Source organism: Panthera onca, chromosome A2 (assembly GCF_046562875.1).
Source record: "Panthera onca isolate mPanOnc1 chromosome A2, mPanOnc1 haplotype 2, whole genome shotgun sequence".
Taxonomy (NCBI): domain Eukaryota; kingdom Metazoa; phylum Chordata; class Mammalia; order Carnivora; family Felidae; genus Panthera; species Panthera onca.
Window position 1 is genome coordinate 27,020,833 of NC_138340.1, and position 15,156 is coordinate 27,035,988.

Genomic DNA, 15,156 nt, shown 5'->3' on the forward strand with positions numbered 1-15,156 from the left:
GCTCTTTCCCATGTCTTTCCATTAATTGCATAAAACTTAGAGAGTTAGCCAGCTCTTTTGGAAAACTGTCTAATGTTGCCCCTCAAAGTCCTCTATTCAGAAATAGATAAAGAGTATATAATGCCTGTCAAAGGGACTAATAAATATTCAAATTGTTATTTTCCTTCTGTATATTTAATTCATTCTTCTTTTCTTCTCTCTTTTTTGACATCATTACCATTTTCCTTATAGTGAGGATCCATACTCTGTATGATAGTGGGTATAAAATAGTTAAATTAAAACTTCTGGACTCCTGCAAGAAATGTCAAGAAATGGAATTCTGCTTTTGCACCTACTGGACACTTTTTTTTTTTTTAAAGATTATTCATTTATTTTGGGGGGGGGGGAGAGAGAGAGCGAGAGAGAGAGCACACGTGAGCGGGGGAGGGAGAGCAGTGATGGAGGGAGAGAGAGAATCCCAAGCAGGTTCCACGCTGTCAGTGCAGAGTCCGATGGGGGGTCCGAACCCAGGAACTGCAAGATCATGACCTGAGCCAAAATGAAAAGTTGGATGCTTAACTTACTGAGCCACCCTGGTGCCCCTTCTGATTACTTTTCAATTTAGACTCTACTTGGCAGTTACTTTTTGTCAAGAAGTAAGCAAGGAAACAAAGATTATCACAAAGCAAAGAACAAGGGTGCAAAACCCAGAGGCAGATGGAATAGCAAGAGACATATAGCAAGGGCACAGAGAGAGAGAGGACCTGTCCTGGCTCATAAATAGAGGCTGATGATCCCAAATGGCAATTGGCAGGCTACATTGGAACAAAGCCACACTTAACTTCAATATCCCAATTGACACATTCTGTACCTAAGAGATTGCAACATTTCTGCAATAGTAATAAGTTCCCTGACAGTGGAAATCAGAGTGTCAAGAGCAGCCTGTGACATGGGAGGAGGAGCAGCAGGACTGTAGCAAAAACAATAACAATAATAAAAGTGACCGTTTATTAAACTCTAACTATGTGCAAAGTACTTTATTATTCTTTTGCACCATATTATTAGGCACCACCTGATGATGATGATAATGCAAATGCTTTTAATATAATCTTTTTGAATCTTCACTACATCCCTATTTTATCAACTAGGTTCAGACAGTAATATATCCCCAAATCCCAGTGCTTTAGTATGTCCTTTTAAGACTATTTAAATGCATTGTAATGTAATTTAAAGGCTAATTCTGCAACTTTTAACAAAATGCACTGTTTTATTTTACAATGAGACCCTTGGGTAGACTGTATTTTTCTGATTATTCTCTGAATTAGGATACTTTGCAATATCTTTTTCACCCCAGTCATTTATTTTTCTTCCCAACTTTTGGTCATTTTTAAATTTGGGAATATTTCTTTTAATTTTTTGTTATAGACTTTAATTTTGACATATCTTTCCTCTTCTCCAAAATGCACAGAGGTGTTTTAATGGAATTAAAATCTGGATTAGGAAAAATAAATATGGTTTATTAGGAAATGAAGGTTTTAGGGTATTCAAGTCAAACTATCTAGATGACCCTTTGCTTTTTTATTTTATTTTATTTTTTTAGAAAGAGAGTGTGTGAGTGGAAGAGAGAGGCAGAGGTAAAGAGAGAGAGAATCTTAAGCAGATGTGGGGCTTGATTCCATGGTCCTGGGATCATGACCTGAGCTGAAATCAAGACCTAGATGCTTAACCAGCTGAGTCACTCAGGCACCCTGGTGACCCTTTGCTTTTGTGTGGTGCCTGACCAGTGTAGGTTGGATTGTCTTTAACAAAGAAAACCAAAATGAAAGAAAGAAAAGAAGGAAACAAGCAAGGAAGAAGAAACCATTTTGATGAGACGAAAATTTGAAAAGACAAATTTATTTCCCAATAAAATCAAGTTAAAAAGCCAATTTATTTTACTAGATAACCTCTCTCTTTGCTAAGAAATTTCTAGAGAAAGGTTATTATTAAATAGTATTAGCTATTCTGATTTGCATTAAATTTTGGTTTGCTTATTAAGTAAAATTTTGTGCAGTTTCATCTTGCCACATTCTGGTATGGTAAATCTAAGTGCTTAAAGATTTTTCTTTTCACTGGGTATTTTAAAGAATTGAAAATTTCTTGTATTAGAGAGAGAGACAGAGACAGAGAGTGGGGGAGAATAGAGAGCATGAACCGTGGCGATTGACAAACTGGCAGAGAAGCAGATGGGAAGATAAGTCTTTGGTCTATACATTCCCAGCTGGCTTTGGGGGATAAATTCTCTGAGGTGGAATGGGTGGCCCTATTGTTCTTTCTGCTGAAATTTTTTCTTCAAGCTGAGAGATCATGAGAAAAAGGCAGCTTTATCTTTTCTGATGGGTGTTTAGATGGTCCCCTTAGTTAATTTTAGCTCAATTTTAAAAAAGCCTATTTTTTTAATGAGTTTTTAATGCCTTTCCTATACTCAGGTGGTCTTTTGCAATGACCCGGACAGTAGCAGAAAGAAAAGGGTGCAAATGCTTGAGGCCCGGCCACTTCCCTAAGGCCAAATATATTATCCTTTTGGATAGGTCTTGTGAACTTCTGTAAGAAGAAGAAAAGAAGGAAAATCTGTTCACCTTTTATCTTAATAATGTATCAAACCAGAAAGAAAGAAACCTCCAGGGAGAAAGAGAAAGATCACAGTGCTTTGTTTCAACCAACAAAACTCAGGCTCAAAGAATAAAAATATTTCTGGAGGCATATTGTGCCCACCAGGCATTTTGTTGTAATTAGGGAAAAGTCATACAAGGCCACTGGAGTGAATAAAACTACAGCTATATTGGCTTTCCTCTTTGATGACTTTTATTTATTTTGTTTTTTGAAATTAATTTGAGGTATGTATGTGTTTGTGTGTGTGATCATAGCAGTGATCTGACAGTAAATGATCTGTTTATACAAATTACAAGAGTTGAAGAGATAGCAAACTTGCCTCAAAAGATTTAAAAAAAAGTTCATAGAAAGGAACAAGCAAGAGCTTATTTCTTAGAATATCTACTCTTATGTTATGGGTATGTTTGTTCAGAACAACCAAAAGGATTTTTCAAGCTACATTTGCAGCAAAAAGAAAGGCTTCACCTGCTTGGGGCAGGTAATGTAATGTTTAACTAATAAGAGAGAAAAGGCAGTACCTCCCAACTTTGATTTTGCTTTCTGTTTTTCTTGAAGGAGAATGATCTTCAAGCCAGAAGGATGGACTAAAAATCAGTAAAAAAAAGATTTAAAATCCAAGAGAGATTTGAAGAGGAGCACTTGGCCATTTACTAGAGCTCAGATCAAAAGTTATAGGCAACTCCCATTTCACAGCCCTGATCAAAGAACTGCAGTTGTAGTTGGTAATCTTTGAGAAGTCATGGAGTGTGGGAGAGTTTCCAGAATCCTGGGTAGGGGCTAGTGTCCTAATTTTCAAAAGGAGAGGGTAAACAAACAAAACAAAACAAAACAACAGTTGGATGTGGGGCACCTGGATGACTCAGTCAATTAAGTGTCTGACTTTGGCTCAGGTCATGATCTTGAAGTTCGTGAGTTCGAGCCCCACATTGGGTTTTGTGCTGACAGCTCAGACCCTGGAGCCTGCTTGGGATTCTGTGTCTCCATCTCTCTCTGCCCCTCCCCTGCTCTCTCTCTCTCTCTCTCTCTCTCACACACACACACACACACACACACACACACACACACACACAAATAAACGTTAAAAAATTAAAAAAAAAATTTTGTGAATAATTGGAGAAAAGAATGTGGTGATGACTCATTCTGAACATAGGCTTTTCAAGTCAAGTCAAAATGGTATTGCCTTTTCTTCTGATTATTCATTATACCAGGGACTGAGAAAATGTCAAAGGCAGCATAGAGTTTCATCATTTGGGGCTCTGTGTGGACTGTCACCTTTTCAGAAAGGCAATTCCTAAGCGGTTGGTCTAAAGCAGCTATCCAGGTTAATAGCCATAAAATGTTACCTTACTGTTTTTATTTAAGACATTTATTGATATATAAAATTATATTGCAGCGACTTTATTTGTGTATTGCTTGGCTCCTTTCCCACTGGAATGCAAATTCCACGGGGTTGACAGTCTCATGTGTCTTAACCTTTACTGTATTCCTGCCATCTTAAACAGTACCCTAGCAGTAAGCACTCAATAAATGAATGTTGCTTAAATGCACTTTTTTTGATATAAATGATTTCCAAAATATAAATGTGAGGTATAATGATTATTTTGGCAAGCCATTTGACCAAGTGGTCCATTATTTCCTTGATAATGAGATAGAGAAATTTATGGGATGGCTTTATAGCTGCCAATTTGTGGCTTGGCTGCCAATTATTATAGACATTTCAGACCAAGTAGGGGTAGGGTTAGTTGCAAGACAGATCAGGGACAGAGGCTGGCTTCTGATTCCCTTACTTCTTCATTTGTAATTCTATCTGTAAACACATGAACATATCTAAATGATGGTACAAGTGAGGGGCTTACACTGATCCCAGAAGGGTGCTTCATCCTGTCAAATTAACCTTCATTTTCTTATGCTTGCGTATCATGTTGCTCATTCTTTTATTTAACATTTATTTCATTCTGCTTTGTTTCATTCTTATTTATTTTATATAGTTTATAGTTTTGAATACATTTGAAATTCAAAAGGTAAGGTATGCATTGAAAAGCTTTCCTTTCACTCCATTGTCGGCCAACCCATCCACCTCCCCAGCCCATAAGAAACCAATGTTATTAGTTTCTTTGTATTCTTCCAAAGATATTTTAGTCTATTTAAGAATACATACACATATATTTTTTATATATTAATATTTATTTTGTCTATGTATCTATCTATCTATCTATCTGTCTATCTTCTCTCCTCTTTTTATTTTTTTCCCACAAGCAGGGGAGGGGCAAAGGTGGAGAGAAAGAGCATCTTAAGCAAGCTCCATGCCCCACATGGGGCTTGATCTCACCACCGTGAGATCATGACCCGAGCCGAAATCCAGAGTCTGACACTCAACTAACTGAGACACCCAGGCACCCCTCCCCTCTTGTTATGCAAATAGCATACTATGTATACTGTTCTGTACTTTTATTGTCCACAGATGTTTTAGAGAAAACTTCCATACATGTCCCTCAAGTATGTCCTCATTCCTCTTTTAGTGATGCATAATATTCCATTTTTTGGCTGTTTCATAATTTCTTTAACTTATCCCTTAATGATGGACTAAAGTTTTTCCACATCGTTTACTATTATAAATAAAGCTGTAGTGGATAACCTTGTATGTTATGTCATTTCACATCTGAACAAGAGTATGTTTGTCTTCAGGGAAAAAAATTATAGAGGTAAAATTGCTGAGACATGTATTTGTAATTTTGGTAGATGTTGCTAAATTTCTCTCCAAAAGGGAGGCTACCAGTGCATATTCCCTGTTACCCCACATTCTTGCTAATACAGATGTTTTAGTTCTGAATTATGTCTTTCTATTATGAATAAGGCTGGTCATCTTTTCTGTGTTTGAGATCCATCTTCATTTTTTGACTTGTTTATGTATGTGCTTTGCCCATTTTACATTTGGATTACTGTATTTATTCATTTTCAGAATTTGTTATAATTTTAGGAAATTAGCTTTTTGAGGGAGATATGGATCACATATATGTTGAAGTAGAAAATTCTTCTCCATATGGTTTCTGTCCATCTCTTTCCTAAGTTTATTCTTTTTAAAAAAATTTTTTTAATGTTTATTTTTGAAGGAGAGAGAGACAGAGTGTGAGTGGGGGAGGGGCGGAGAGAGAGGGAGACACAGAATCCGAAGCAGGCTCCAGGCTCCAAGCTGTCAGCACAGAGCCCGACGCAGGGCTCGAACTCACAAACCACGAGATCATGACCTGAGCCGAAGTCGTACACTCAACCGACTGAGCCACCCAGGCACCCCTTTCCTAAGTTTATTCTTTATTATTTAAGTTTTTGACTACTGTAAATGGGGTCATAATTAGGTTTTATATATCTGAGTTGCTTACTATCTTGTATACACTAGAGGTTGGCAAACTACAGCTTACTGGCAAAATATGGCCTACCATGTGTTTTTGTAACACATGTAGGAACACAGTCATGTCTATTTGTTTATATATTTGTTTATATATATGGCTGCTTTTGCACTCCAGTGGCAAAGTTGAGTGTAGTTAAAATAGAGACTTATGTGACCCACAAAACCTAAAGTATTTACTATCTGGACCATTGTGGAAAAAATTTGCTAACTCCTGTTATAAGCTTCTTCTTTGAGGGTTTATTCAATTCTTTAACTGTACAACTTAGTAAGTTGCATATAGTCAGTGCTCTGAATAGTACATAGTATGTTTAACTGACTAAGGAAAACCTAAAGCTGTTATTAGCCATTTGATAGAAATATGGCTTTCTCCAAATGAGAATGGTGTTAATTTTACAAATATTCATTGGCTATCTACTATATGTTTGGCACTATTTTACATTCTGTGGATATAGCAATTAACAAAATACATAAAAAAATCCTATCTTTAAAAAAAACACTGGACATAACTAGGCAATTCCGGTTTTATTTGGCAACAAGAATTACTGTTCAACCTAGTACTGTTGTCTAAATAATAATTGTTAATATGTAATTACCTTCTATATCATTTGTTGATTGGCTGTCATTATAATCATTTTGTAAAATATTCTGACATTTTAAACACTTAAATTCATAACACCATTAATCTTTGATATGTGCAGTGTCAAGTTAGCCACTAGTCATATTTAGCTTTTGAGCACTTGAAGCATGGTTAGATTGAATTAAGATGTTGTAAAATACACAGTGAATTTTAAAGATTTATTACAAAAAAGAATATATCTTTAATAATTTTATAATATATGTTGAAAAATATTTTGGATCTATTGAGTTAAGTGAAAGGTATTAATAAAATTAATTTCAATTCTTTGTTTATATTTATGTAGCTATAAGAAAATTTAAAATTGCATGTATAGCTTACATTATATTTCTATTCGACAGTCTTCTTCCGGAAACCTCCTTTATGCTTAGCTGGTGTTTCTCAAATATGGATTTTTAGTAGATGGGGACACAGGGTTAGGCAAAAGTTTAAAAGTTTTTTGCTGGGTTCACAGAGTCTTTAATGTGTTAGTTTGCAATGTTAATTTCCATGGGGATAGGCATTGTTTATAGCATTCCCTAAATACATTTTAATCAGAGCTTTCTTGAAATGCCCTTTGCTAGTCTCTGACCAAACTGGCAGCACTGTGCTGCACATCTGCTCATCTTGGAATCTGGTACAAAGGTACCAATAGGACAAGGCTTTAATTCACAAGGGCAGTCTTCAGTTCATTTTCTAGATTTTCCCTTGCTTTTCTAAGTAAAATCAATGCAAATTATTTTCAAATGTAATTCTATTGTTTGAATACAATTCACCAAATTTTGAAAAGTTTTGTTGATTAAAAAATATCAAGGTCAACTGGACTTATAAAAATTATTCATTTTCAAAATGTAGAGCTGTAAATGGGCTTGTCCTTTTGGATGGTGATGTAGAGAAATCCAGTGATGAATGGTATGGAAGTATTAGTTGAAAGTCCTATTTTTGACAGAAGAATATACCATTCACTTGACCTACACAGTGGGAAATGATAAATTCCAGAATACGATTGAGGTGGGAGTTACTTCAGTGACAAATGTTACCATTTATTATATTTGGAAGTCCTCTTTAGAAAGGCATCTAGGAGATAACTAGATGTAAGCCACCGTGTCATAAGCCTTGAATGAGCTTTCTATCATTCAACCCGTTTCAGAGTATGAGAGTGTCTCCTCTGAAGACATCGATCTCACACTTTCAGATCAACAGAATTTCAGCTCCGCACTTCTAGTAACTCAAAAATGGTTCTCAGGCTTTTCTCCAAACTTTTCCCCCATCATGAAATCCCGTAAGTTATATGACACAGAGACATACTACATTGTCGATGTTTTGGTAAGGACGACACGGACTTTTTTGTTAACATGCTGAATGTGCCTTTTGACTTCTGGCAGAAACTAAATGGAGTAGAAATTGTCCATCTTAATGATACAACAATGGTAGCCATTCCCCACAGAGAGAAAAGAATCCATTGCTACGTTAACGGTCCCTTTTGGGACTCTCCTTGTGTTGTCTAGCTCTTGTAATTGAAACAAACAAAAAAAAGTGTAATTCTTTCCTTCTAGGCTTGGTTTTTCTCCTTTGTGGCAGAAAGCTTACCAAATTAGAATAAATGAAAGAAAGTATAAGAAAAGCAAGACTGTGGAGAAGCTGAGTAAGTGAACTCTTCTTGCCAAAGACTGTGTCTGGGCAGTGCATTCAAATTGGACATGGCAGAGCGGATCTGATTGTTGGTCCTGCTTAATGGTAAATTTCTGCAAAGTCAATTGACTGAGCATATCAGTGCTCTGAATTGACAGTTAAACCAGACCAAGCCCACTAAATTGGCTATCCTTTGGTTCTCTGTTTTTCAGTCCTACAGAGTCATAAATCAAATAAACAACCATCCAACTAACAAATAAATCAAAACAAACCAGCAAAGTATAAAATAAATAACATAATTGAAACATTCTTTTTCCATTTGGTGTTCACACAATAGATCAACATAAAGTTTTTTTTTTTGTTTTGCCTTTTCTTTATTCTGTTCATGGGCTGGTGCTGGTGCTGGTGTGGGCTTATAGACACTGAAAACTTACTTGCAAGGTTGCATTGAAATTTTAATCTAAAATGGAAATGTGTTGGCTTGTTATGAAGACTGCCATTGCATCATATTTATATACATGTGTGCTTGTGCTTGTGTAAGCATGTAACACTTAATGAAAATTACAAAATGCCATCTCACAAACTAACAGTTAAATTGTTGATAAATCTGATCCAAGATGACCCATTTCATTTTCTTAGAGTAAGCCACTTTTTCAGTGTGTTTAATATAAAATAAGACATTTGACTGTAAAAAATTAGAATTATAAGTAGGCAAATTAGGAAAAATTAGCTGTAATTTCACCACCCAGAGATAGTCCTACTAAGGTGTTACAGCTTTCTTGACTTTTCTCTCACATTAAAACATGAGCAAATACCATACACAGTGGTCTTCTAAGCTGTCCTTTTTGGAGCTCCTGAGTGGCTCAGCTGGTTAAGCATCCGCCTCTTGATTTGGGCTCAGGTCATGATCTCATGGTGATGAGATTGAGTCTTCCATTGGCCTCCATGTTGGGGTGGCTCAGTTGGTTGAGGTTTGACTCTTGATCTGGAGTCAGGTCATAATCCCAGGGTCATGGGATCAAGTCCTGTGTTGGGCTCCATGCTGAGAGTGAAGCCTGCTTAAGATTCTTTGTCTCTCCCTTTCTGCCCCTCTCCCCTGCTTGCATGCTTTCTCTCTCCAGAATAAATTTTAAAAAAGGAACAAGTACATTTAAAATATTTTTGGTTACATGTTCTGAAATAGCCTTTTAGAAATGATATGTGTACCTATGCATAATTATCCAATATGCAGTATAATAGTGAAGGAAGCAGGTAATCTCTGACTGTAGGAACCTGACAACCTAGGAAGATGATGCTTAGCTATATTTTGTATAGTTAATTACTGTGATTTAACAACAGTGTCATCACTTTACTTAAACAATAAAAAAACACATCTAACATTTATTAATTTAAATGTTTTGAAAATAAGCATTTAAAAACAAATATTTTATTTAAGTGAGCCTGAATTTTGGTTTTACTTAATGGCTAATACCTACAGTTAGTTGACTTAGCACAGCAGGGGTCTAAACTGATCATTAAATCCACCAAACCCACTAAATTGGCTATCCCTTCATTCTGTTTTCCAGTCATATTTCCAGTACAAAAAAAGTAGCAATCAGAAAAATAATTTATAAACTATAAATTAATAAAACACTAGTAGCACCTCAGAAGCTCCTCTCAAGCTCTCATTTTCTAATTCCTCTCTCATCATCAATGATGATGACTCTTCACAGACAACAAAAGAAAAACTAAATAGGACTCTATCAAAATTAAAACTCTTTTGTGCATCAAAGGACACTATTAGAATACGAAAACGACACATAGACTGGGAGAAAGTATTTGCAAATCATACATCTGATAAGGGATTAATACTTAGAATATATGAAGAGCTCCCAAATCCAAAAACAACAATGTAGAGACACAAACAACTTGATTAAAAAAATGGACAAAGGGCTTGAATAGACAATTCTCTAAAGAAGATATACAAATAGCCAATAAATACATGTATGAAAAGACACTCAACATAACTGGTCATTAGAGAAATGCAAGTCAAAACCATAATGAGATACCACTTCACACCCATTCGGATAGCTGTTAACAAAATGAAACAAAACAAAAAACACAACACTCAGGAAAATAACAAGTTGGTGAGGATGTGGAGAAAGTGGAATCTTTGTGCATTGCTGATGGGCATGTAAAATGGTCTAGCCAGTATGGAAGAGACTATTACATTTCTCCCAAATAATTAAATATTGAATTACCATATAATCCAGCAATTCTACTTTGGGGTGTACACTAAAATAATTGAAAGCAGGGATTCAAACAGATACTTGTATAACAATGTTTATAGCAGCCTTATTCACAGTAGCCAAAAGGTAAAAACAACTCAAATACCCACTGGCAGATGAATAGATAAAAAAAATGTGGTACATATTTATTATTCAGCCCTAAAAGTGAAGGAAATTCTGATATATGCTATAACATGGATTAATTTTGAAGACATTATCTTAGTGAAATAAGCCAGATACAGAAGGACACATATTGTGTGACACCATTTCTATGAGGTACCCACAGTAGTCAAATTCATAGAGAGAGAAGGTTGCAGAGGCTAGGGTAAGGGAGAATGAGGAGTTCTTGTTTAATGGGTACAGAGTTTCAGTTTGGGATGATGAGAAGAGTTCCAGAGATGGATAGTGGTATTGGCTGCATAATAATATAACTTTACTTGATGTCACTAAACGGTACAATTAAAAATGGTACATTTTAAGTGCACCTGGGTGGCTCAGTCGGTTGAGTGTCTGACTCTTGGTTTCAGCTCAGGTCATGATCCTAGGGTTGTGGGCTCTGTGCTAAGCTTGGAGGCTGCTAAGTTTCTCTGTCTCTCCCTCTGCCCTTATCCCCCCGCTTGTGCTCTCTCTTTCTCTAAATTAACAACAAAAAAAGGTACATTTTATATTACATATGTTTTACTATATGCACAGAGATGATGACTCTCCTTTATTAGTTCTGTATGTTTTTGCACTTTAAGTTGAATTATGCAGTGTACCTTTTTGTGTGTGTGTGTCTGAGTTTTTTACCTCAACATTACTCTTCACATTCATGTTGCAGGTGATAGTCCCCTGTTTATTTTAATAGCTTTAAAGTATTTGTTAATAGGAATAAACCACATTCTCCTGTTGATGGGTACTGATTCTAGTTTTTGCTTCTTTTTTCGTTTGTATGTTCTTTGCTATTTTGCCTAAGACTGTTATTCTTTAACATGTCTGTCTGTGACACATAAATATATCTCTACCGAGTGTATACTTAGGAGAAGGAATTGCTGGGTCATCAGGTATGCATTCCACAGTCTCATGGAGTTCCAGTTGGTTCCATATTCTCATCAACACTTGGTATTGTAGTTTGCTTAGCTATTGCAGTGGGTTTGTGGTGCTGTCTCATTGTGACTTTAATTTACATTTTCCTGAAGACTAATGATGTTTACTATGGTTTAATAAGTCCTTTGGCAATTTGGATATCCTGTTTTATGAAGTAACTCTTATCAGTTTTTCTATTCGGTTGTCTTTTTGTTTGTCTTATTGATTTATAGGAATTCTTTATTCTAGAGCCTTTGTGGGATACATGTATTCCAAAAAAAAAAAATGTCCACTGTCTTGCTTTTTAAAACTGTCTTAACGGTGCCTCTTGATAAGCAGAAATCTTCAATTTTAATATAGGAAAATTCAACATTCTGTGCTTCTATGGCTAGTGGTTTTGTGTTCTGTTTCAGAAATCTTTTGCTTAACCCAAACTTCTAAAGATACTATCCTATGTTATCTTCTAGTACATTTATGCTTTCTTTTTTTTGCATTTAGATCTATAAGTTACTTGGAATTGATTTTTGTGTATGGCATGTGTTTGGTGGTGGGTGGGGGGTAAGTTGATAACTCATTTTTTCCATATGGATAATTGACACAGCATCATGTATTTAAAGGACCAATTTTACCCACTACCGTTCAATGTCACCTTTGTCATAGCCAAGAGAAATGAAAGCAAGCATAAGTCTATCCAAAGACCTGCATACTAACATCCACAGCAGTGTTGTTTGTAATAGTGAAAAACTAAAAACAACCCAGGGGCACCTGGCTGGCTCAGTTGGTAGAGCATGTGACTCTTGATCTCAGGGTTGTGAGTTCAAGCCTCATGTTCAGTGTGAAAATTACTTAAAAATAAAATCTTTAAAATAAAATAAAATAACCCACATGGTTACCCACAGATCAGTGTGTAAACAAAATGTGATACATCCATACAATAGGAAACTTATCAGCAATACAAAAGTAATGAACTGCTGATACCCTCAGTAATATGGATTGAAATCAAAAAATAATTATACTGAGTGAAAAAATTCAGATAAAATAGTATAAATCATATGATTCCATTTCTACAAAATTCTAGAAAATACAAACTAATCTATAATGATAAAAAGGAGATCAGTAGTTTTCTGGGGGAATAGAGGATAAGGAGTAGCAAGAGAGTAGGATTATGAAGGGGCATGAGAAAACTTTTGGGGGTATTGAATATTTTATACTGATTGTGGTGATAATGTTACAGGTGTGTAACATGTTGAATCTCATTAGGGTTAAACATTTTAAATATGAATGGTTTTTATACATATAAAGCTGTCAAAGATCAACCAGAAAGAGAAAATTTCCATTGTGATTTCTTCTCTGTTTCATGGATTATCCAGAACATTGATAATCTTCTAAACATTTGTGGATTTTTTAGTTATTTTTTGTTGTTCTTGTTGCCATTGCCTTGTAGCTCAATTTTATTATGGCTACTACCTGCTTTTAACACATTAATCATTGAAAAACTTGCTTTATGGACCAGAATGTGGTCAGTATTGGTAAACATTCCATATGTACTTGGAAAGAATGTGTATTTGCAGTTGTTAGTTGTAGTTTTCTATAAACATCAATTAGATGAATTTTGTAATAAAGGTAATTCAAATAATTTCATTATTTTATCATCTTTTGTCTGCTTGTTCTATCAGTTATATAGGCAGATATTTTGATCTGCAGTATCATGTGGATTTTTCTATATTTCCTTTTAGTTCCATCAACTGTTACTACATTTGCAGATGTAAAGCAATGATGTTAGGTGCATATTTATTTAAAATCGCTATATTTTCTGGTATATTGACCCTTTTGTCATTATGAAGTTTCCTTCTCATTTCTAGTAATGTTATTTCCCTTAAATTTGATTTTGTCTGTTATTAGTAAAGCTAAGCTAGTTTGTTTTGATTAGTGTTTGCTTTGTGTGGTGTATTCTTTTCTGTCTTTCTACTTTGAGGCTTTCTAGGTCTTTATACTTCAGATGTGTTTCATGTAAGCAAAGACAAAGACTCTCTTTTATTTGGATTACATAGCTGTTTACCATAATGGAATTACTGGTATATTTTAATTTAAATCAACCATCTCACTTTTCTTTCTCTTTGTCCCACTTATCTTCTCTTTTTCTTTTCTTTCTCCTTTTGTATTGTTTCTTGTAGCCCCTTTATTTCTCCACCATTAGATCTCTCTTGCTAGTCTTGTAGTAGTTACCCTAGAAATTACCACATGTATCTTTAAATCATTAAATAACATCATTTAGTATATTTCCACCTCCTGGACAATGTAGTAACTTTAGAACATGTTAATTCCACTTCCTCCCTCAGCCTTTTATGGTATTATTGCTAATGTATTTGTTTCTTGCATTTATATTAGATATTTATGTAGATATTTTAAGCCTTATAGGTATTTTTGTTATTACTTTATACAACTATGCATTTAAATACATCTTCATACTACTCCTTTTCATTGCTTTTTATATCTTTCTTTATCTTCTTCTAAATGTGATGATTTTGCTTCTACTGAAGAGCACTCTTTGGTGCAGATCTGCTGCTTATAAATTCTCTGAGTTTTCAGACTTTAACTTCATTTTTTAAATGTTATTTATTTTTGAGAGAGAGAGAGAGCAAGCAGGGGAAGGGCAGTGAGAGAGAGAGAGAGAGAGAGAGAGACAGAATCCCAAGTAGGCTCCATGCTGTTAGCATGGAGCCCGATGTTGGGCTTGAATTCATGAACTGTGAGATCATGACCTGAGCCGAAATCAAGAGTTGGAGGCTTAACTGACAGAGCCACCTAGGAACCCCTCAGCTTCATTTTTGGAAGTCAATTTGGCTGGGATTAGAATTATAGGTTTGGTAATTTTTTCTCTTTTCCCCCCTCTGGCACTTTGAAGATATAATCCCACTGTCTTTGGTTTCTATTGTTAATAAGCTCTTAGTCTTACTGTAGATCCTCCAGAAATAATGTGGCATTCTTTCTAGTTGTTAAACTTTTCTCTTTGTCTTTGTTTTTTAGCAATTTTATCATGTTGTGCCCAGGTATGATTTTTCTTTGCATTTATTTTATTTCGGATTTGTAGTAGCACTTTTCAGATTTTGCTTTTGCTCCCATTCTGTCTCTCTTCTTTGGGGACTCCAATTATACATATTAGACCTTTTGCCCATATTACACATGTCTCTTACACTCTTTTTAATATATTCTCCTCTCTCTGTCTCCTTTGGTTGGATATTTTCTTCTGATTTATCTTCCAGTCTATTGATTCTCTGTTTAGCTGGATTTATTCTGCTTTTTAACTTATTCATTGAATCCTTTATTTCATTTATTGGATTTTTTTAGTTCTACAATTTCATTTGACTTTTTCTTTATAATTTTCAGGTCTTTGCTTGAAATTCATTTTATCATGTGCTTTTAAAAACATAACACTTAGTTATGCTTTAAAGTCCCTATATGATGATTCTAATATCTGTAAGAAGATACCCACAGAAGAGTGGGTCTATTTCTATTGTCTTTTCTTATTTTTATTTTTAGCT

General features: G+C 35.1%; 1 long non-coding RNA gene across 5 annotated transcripts in view; it reads left to right on the plus strand.

Moving 5' to 3' along the window:
- Nucleotides 1–15,156, plus strand: part of LOC132678708 (uncharacterized) — a 234,296-nt gene that overhangs the window by 134,343 nt on the left and 84,797 nt on the right. The gene's annotated exons all lie outside the window — the stretch shown is intronic.